Source organism: Argiope bruennichi, chromosome 4, assembly GCF_947563725.1.
Source record: "Argiope bruennichi chromosome 4, qqArgBrue1.1, whole genome shotgun sequence".
Lineage (NCBI taxonomy): Eukaryota > Metazoa > Arthropoda > Arachnida > Araneae > Araneidae > Argiope > Argiope bruennichi.
This window is the reverse complement of record NC_079154.1, coordinates 123,378,240-123,386,417: the sequence shown is the minus strand read 5'-3', so window position 1 is coordinate 123,386,417 and position 8,178 is coordinate 123,378,240.

Here is an 8,178-nt window from a genome sequence, read left to right as displayed (position 1 = left end):
GATTATTTCAAATCCTGTGCAAGACGGTACAACGTAAAATAACTTTCGGTGCTTTATTTTTCGGTAGGTATCGCACTTTAGAGATGACTGCCGGTACAGTATGCTCTTTGTGCGCATACATTCATAGTATTGGACAAAAAATCCCATATCCATTTAACACATCTACATGGAATAATACATCTTCTTGCTAACCGATTATGTTCAAAATAGGATCGATATCTAATTCTGACCAAAATCCATATGATTGTTTGTAGTGTTTGGAGTTATCAGTTTCATATACACAAGAAAAACAAGTTGGAGCACAGCTTATATTTGAATTGATTAGATAGTTGGATTTCTCAACTTTATAATTTTGGTGAAGGCCATGTACTGCATTTAGGCATTATGAACGCATTTAGCGCATAATGTATTTGAGTTATAGCTTTCTCCTACGCATGAAGAAAAAGAGAACCAAATTTTTGATGATTCAAAATCCTGATAAAACTATGCACTAAATTTCATCAATTTAGTTTGTTGCAATTATCGTGTTTATATACAGAAAGATGTACGGACTGAAAAATTTCCTATTTAATCCAAAATTTATATAATATGCTGTTTTGGATCGAATTGCCTTCTAGATTGTGTCTTTGAGTTGCATTTTTTCTATGTTTTTGCAGAATAAAGGACGGGCATGGTTCCGAAAATGTATTCTGCATGCTCAAGCAAGTCTAAAATATGAAAATTCATCTAAATCTGGAGTTTGAAATCTTTTGACATTTTCTTTATCTATTCCATACTCTAGAAAATGGAAAAGGCAGTGCCGTGAAACTCTTATCTCATCGAAATACAACAAAAGGCAGAATCTCACACTACAGATAACTGTCATTTCATATCTGTGATGCTTTTTTTTTGTACCTTTACGTTGCCATTTTCACTACACGGTGCCAATGTTCTTGCATTTCGTTTTATCAAATCTGAGATAAACATTTGCTTTCATTGAAGCTATTCTTTGAACTAACGGTCTTCATGTAGTCCATCATTTGGATTTATAGAATGTTTTTACCAGTTAGAGTCAAGATAAGAATAAGAGAATTCAGTGGTTGGGATTTTATAGAATAGGTTCTCAAAGTATAGCACAATTTTCCTTTTCAAATTAAATTTTAAATCAAGTTTTGAAGGTTGTGTTTACGTGTATATCATAAAATTGAAGCAGAGAAAAAAAAAATCAAGGTATTATTATACAAACCTGTAAGGATCGTCCAGAGAAAGCTTCGAAATTCCATGATTCTGTTTCTAGCAATCAACATTCCTAGCAAATTTCGTACAAATATAGACAAAATTTTAGTACGAAAAAAATGGAAGGGATGACAAATTGACTCATATCATTTAAGTATAAAATAAAAAGGTATTATATGGCAAATGAGGTATTAAAAACAATGACTCACATACTGATAGAATATTTTTACAAAACATTCGAACAAATCTTGCCTTAATGTCATATTAGATGAGTATTATTTTATTCAATTCGAGTACGACAGATAATGTTTAAACAATTAGTTCAACAAAGGAAGGATATTTATTTTTACGTTATCATTTCTTTGAAGTTTTGATGAAAATTTTATATTTTAGGCAAATTGAATTTAAAAAAAACTGGAAATGAATTTGTCTGTCTGTAATTGGAACTAAAAATGCGTCAAAGTAGATTAATAAAATTGGTTAAATGGTCCTACATACTTTTATAAAATTATGCTAATTTTGAATCAAATCTATCGACGGGAAAAGGCTCATCGATATATTTAAATTGTTATTCTGTATTATAAAGTTGTAGAGAATTGGTCAAATTCAAAAATATCTTTTGTAGTTGTTGTTCTCGTAGTATCAGATTAATTTATACGTTTGGCATTTAACATTGATTTCTTTGACTGCTCCACTCATGTACAAAGCAAAATGTATGAGCATGTAATTATGTGCAATTAATTGTGACAAAGATAAAAAATAATATTTACCAATAAAAACTTTGTAATCAAAGTAATATCACTAAATTATCATTATTATTATTTTAATTTTCAGATTTTATGAATATTTTTTATCAGATAATAATTTTGATGTCAGAACTAGAAAATAAGAAAATTATGAAATCAAGAAAGATACTATAAAGTGGAACGGCTAGCGAAAGTTTTTACAGCATTTTCTTTCCCTTGCTTTCTTTCGTCCCCCCCCTCTTTCTTTTTCCCTAAATAACAAACTAGGATAGTTGTATCCCAAACCTTTCTTGCATATTTCATAGTAAAGATAATATTCTAATCCCCCTCCCTCACGCATAAAAATGAAAGACTTTGAATAAGGCCGTGAATGCTATAAGTACTCAGATTTTTATTTTTAAATTCCTACACTTGAGAATTTTGCGCTTCCAATTAAAGTGGCGAAAACTAAAATAAATTTTAGAAGATTTATTTCGATCGATTGAGACCTAAATTTGACATTTTTAGTAATAAAGTCAGATCCGAATTTCTGTCATATAAGCTGTTGTGACTTAAAGCTATCTTGTTTAGATGCATGAAAATGTATAGATCCCCTTGATGATTTGTTTTAAAATTTGAGGCGGGTCCACAGATAGTAAAATTGTGTTACATATTTTATTCACCTATCTCTTTGCGTTTTGGAAGCCGCGGTGGCCTGGTAGCACGGTTTCGGCTCGTGAGTCTAGGGTTTCAGGTTCGAGACCCAATTCCACTGAAGAACCGTCGTGTAGGGGGTGTCTGGTGCAAGCTAAATCCGTCAGGGCGAAACGTCCTCCCGCTGGTGTGGTGCGGAGAGGGGGGGGGGGTACCAGCTCAGGTGTCGTACTCGTCATCTGACCGCGGTTCAAAATTACGAGGTCCGTCCCAAAATAGCCCTAGTGTTGATTTACAATGAAACGTTAATATAACTAAACTAAACTAAACTTTGCGTTTTGTAGATATCGTGTTCGCTTTCATTCGGATAAAGATAGACAAACAATCTTCCTGTAGATGACTTTCATCCAAAATTGGTAGAAATGTACAAATTTGGTATAGAGACCTTATACCAATCGTCTATCTCTAAACGCTTATCGCATTCACGGATATAACTGGCATAATTCCAAAAAATGTGTTTTTCGGATTTCTGAATTTGGACATAGGTCAAAATCTTGAATTTAAATTTTTTTGACTATTACAATGCTTTTAATTTGTATATTTCATGTACTGGAAGGTACAAATAATCATTTGCTTCAAACGCCTGAAAAATTATCCAACAGTCGCGCATCGCTTGACGTGTATCACGCGACTACGGTTTGATGTCATTCAACTTATCGCTTCGTAAATCGCGCATTATATTTCTCGCGACATCTTTTATATACAGCTTTGATCCTTAATTAAAGTTTTTGAAACAGTGATGAAGTAAACGATTAGTAACTTTAGAATAATGAAATGTGGAAATTTTTTCCTAAAATAATTACTTTCATTGCAGATACTTAAAATAGCTCTCGGAAGTTAAATGTATCTACACTGGGAAATATGATATTTAGAAGTAAAACACCGGACTTAGCAAATGATTAGATCTTGATACGAATGATAAGAACTGGCAACATTTCCTTTTTCCCCTGCTTGTCTTATAAAAAGTAATCGTGCTATGAGCGGTAAGTGGATTCGTTATGCTTTGTCTTTCTCTTTAGAAGTATTCTAATTAATTTTGATTTAAGTATGGAAAAATTGTAATGGATATTTTATACCAAATTAGAGGTACCAAAATAATAGTAAAATCTACTTAAGCATATGTAAATAATACGCTGTGTGTCGATACCTAAAACACAAAGAATGTAATGATCTTTTGCAACACTGCTCTATGTTCCATTAATGTTCAATATACTAGCAATATTATTTAACTGTATATACAGTAAAGTTATTTTAACAATTTATACCAATTTCAAATTAAATTTACTAATTTTATTTTAATATTTGATTTGATTTGATTTGATTTACTAATTTTATTTTAATATTTGATTTGATTTGATTTACTAATTTTATTTTAATATTTGATTTGATTTGATTTACTAATTTTATTTGATTTTAATATTTGGTTAATATTGATTGAAAAATTTCTGAATGCGACTGACATTTTGATTTATTTCATAACTAACAGCCGTTGGCAACTAGTTAGTTCGCTTGGAATATTGATTATGTTTCTTTCAATTAAATCTCTGTATGACTTGACATGTATGATTCTATCGGAAAAGAATTTTGAATTGAAATTGAAACTGAAAATAGAAAAAGAGTTATTTTATTTACCATACATTCTGCTTTTTCTATAAATAGACCCTGTCACTGAGCTGAAGTTATAAGTCAAAACCAACATTTAATTGCACGTTGTGTTATCAATACTTCACTTTTTAATTCCACACTTATAATTGGTTCAAACATTCAATTAGCGAGGGGACACAATTTATATATATTATGTGAAACATACTTATAAAAAATTTTTTAATGATAACTACTAACATTCATCTTTCTGAATTGATTTCCTAGCATACTTAGTATCTTAACTTTGTTTATAGAAACACACAAAAATTAAGAGAAATAAAATTGGAAAGCAAAAAACTCGCATAGATATTGCAAAAGAATATGAACATATGAACTATATATCCATGTTTTAGCTTTCATTTTTAAGAGCGGAAGAAAACATGCAATTAAATATTTATAGATGTGATGAAAACGTTTGAATGCAACAATGAAAAGTATTACTGCTAATTTAACAAAATATTACTTTAACCCTTTAAAGGGCCATTTTTTCCTAGTCATATTATGTTAAAATATTTTTAGGCTTGAAATTAGAATAAGAAAAGGGATTCATTTAGCTTATTATATAAATTTAATTTGATTCATTAATTAATTTGGTTAATTAATAATTAAGTAACAAATCAAGACACATCATTTTGTCTGAGATAAAGAACTGAAGCATCTAAGTTTCTGACTTACTAAAAGAATTTGTTAGAACTTACGCCAACCTACATAATTTCATACAAAGATTGATAAATTTGGTGGGAAGCATACTTCCCACGGCCCTAGAAAGGGTTAAAAAATTGCCAGCATTAAGCGAAAAAACATCATACTAAATATAATTTGTTATTATTTAAAAGAAAAATTTTTGAGTTTTAAAACGGTATAAAAGCATTTTTTGAGCAGAAGCATTTCACTGAAAAATCCTAAAATCATGCTTGGTTTTTTACTTAAATACTAATGAAAAATTTTTAGAAAACGCTTCCAGAAAAAACATGCCTATCTTCCTAATTTGGCAGCTGTATGTCAACTACCATGAAGAGCGCCATCATGCACATATGCAAATGCATGAAAGCGTTCTTCTTATTGTTAATAGATATTTAAATGAATATTAGTCAATATACTTATTTTTTGATACTTTAAAACCTTACTCATTCGTCAATATTTATTTATTTAATTAATTAATTTTTAAATATTTTAGTCATTACTTTTTTCCTAATTTTTTTTATCTCATTTGAAGAACCAAGCCATAAAATATTGTTTTACATCCTATCAATTACTGTTACTATTGTAGCTAATGTATGCTTTGGTGGCAACTTTTTAGTATCTTAAAATAATTTTTTGACAGTTATTTTAATTGTTTATTTTTATTGGCAATTTAAAGCCATTTCTAAGATTTCACATAATTCCAAATAAAAATGGCGAGAACGATTCTACATTGCTTGATTTTTTTTTTATTTATCAATAGACGCTAAACAAATTTATATAAATAAATGCAAAAAACTATAAATTATGTCACAACTTCGATTTAATTTTTCATTAAATTCAGTAAAAACGTCATTTATTTAATGGTTTTTCTTCCTTCTTCTTATTTTCTTTACTTTATTATAATTTTTCCATCTTCAAATCGAAAATATAGAAAATAAATAATTTGATTGATAAATTATTGAAAATTAATTGAAAAAAAAACCCCAGAAATAATTGAAACGTTGTTGTAAACTTTTGATAGCGTTACAAAAAAAAAAAAAAAAAAAAAAAAAAAAAAGATTCGTTTGGGAAATTGTTCTTTTAACAACATCGAATTAATGAATCATTACCATTGACTTTGTGGTGAAAGCTTATAAACCAGTTAACAGCTACGCTACACGAGCAATTGCTTTTGTATTGTGGTCATGTTACTGGGCTGCGAGCCACAAGGTCCCAGATTCTATCCTCGGTCAATTCAATTCGCCACAACTTGCTGTAACATCCTTATTCTGCCTACCGGATGCACATTGAATTTCAACATTAAATTTTCGAGGCACTTTTATACGAAAATATTTATTCATTATCTGTTTAATAAAATGTTTCCTAGTAATTATTGACATCTCTTGCATAAAATTAAGATGTGACTTTTTTAAAGTAGTACTTTACAATCTTTATAATTACGAGAGGCATTATTCTGAAACCGATTTCTAACAAAATAGCTTACAAATTGTCATGTCTAATATACATTAGGATGGAAAATATGCATTACTACGTTTCGGAATATGAGATGATAGATTCAGATTTTCTTAAAAAGCAAAAAATCTTGCATAATATTTGTACAACCATAAACAATATTAGAAAAATTATACACAATCTCTACTATTTAAAGTTAAATCAATACACAATGTTAACCAGTTCGCTTTACGTCATACTATGAAATGCTTCAACTCCAATTCAAATTTTCAATCCTTGAAGCTTAAAAAAACATCTGGCGAATCAAGGCAGTCTGCTCTATGCTTGATGAATAACGCAATTGCATTTATAATGTAACTGTGATGTGACAAGAATTAATCCCATTTGTCTATTTGTCTCGTCATCGATGGGAGGAGTCAGATCCCCCAACCTATCCAGGACGGCGAGATCCAACCACCATGCCGGAAGCATCTCATCCTCATTTCGAGGTACCCCAACTTCAATAATTACTAGGGGGTTAGCAACTATGAAAAAATAAAATCCCAGAATAATCTTAAAAGCAACTGCGGGAATGAAAAGGAATTCAACACGAAAATTGTTTTGGGATAACTTTTATTTACAACAAAGGGTTTATACACCTAATTAACACGAAATATTGTACGGTTTAGTTTAGTTGTATTAATATCCCGTTTTAAAGCAACACTAGAGCTATTTTTGGGACGGACGTTGTAATTTTGAACTGCAGTCAGGTGACGAGGAAGACACCTGAGCTGGCACTCCCCCCCTCTCCAAGCTTCCACATCACATAAGTGGGAAGATATTTGGCCCCGATGTTATTTAACGTGCACCAGACCCGCTTACTCGATGGTTCTTCGGTGGAATTGAGTCTCCAACCTAAAACGAAATATTGTACGATATCCCTACGATGATTTTTGGTATTCTAAATACCGGCCGATATCGTGAAGATATATAAAAAAAACTGTTGTTAGGCCTTCTGTGTAACAGGAAGTACAATTGTAGCATGAAAAAAACAGTGGATTTCTGCATTTACAATTTCTGGCGTTTTTTTACAAAACAAATATATAAACAAAATAAACCAGCGCGAATATTCTCATTCAACATTCTCATATTTTTAGAAAATATAGCATCTTTTTTTCGGTTGTCTATAAAAGTCGCTCATAAAGAAAGAAATAAACTCTCCAAGGTCACAGCAATGAAACAAAATGAGTCCGCCTTCTTCAATACTCGTCCTTTATGACTTAATCTATTGCATTTTGAGTTTTGTTATATAATGGAGAAAAGCAAGAACGAATCCCGAACGTCCTCTCTGGGTCCATTTTTTGCAAAATGGCATCTCAAATTCCATTTGTCTAAGTCATTGCGTTTTTGAGTTATTTTGCTCATATATATAAATCGGCAGATAGATGATCTCTTTAATATTATTAAACATCTACATTTCTGGTGATAAAAGTATGTACCAAATTTTACCTATCTAGATCATTTGTTTTTGAGTTATAGTATTTACATGCACATGCGCTGGCAGATAAGCTTTCTTTTGCGGATATCGCGTAAAATTTCATAAAAATTTACGAATTTGTCGATAAGACTACTTACTAAATATCATCCCTTAGCTCAACGCGTTTTTGAGTCAATTTATATTAATATTAACATATTCAAAGATAAATAAATATAATTGCAACCAGCAGGAATAAATTCTCCATTTTTTTTTTTTTTTTGTATAATC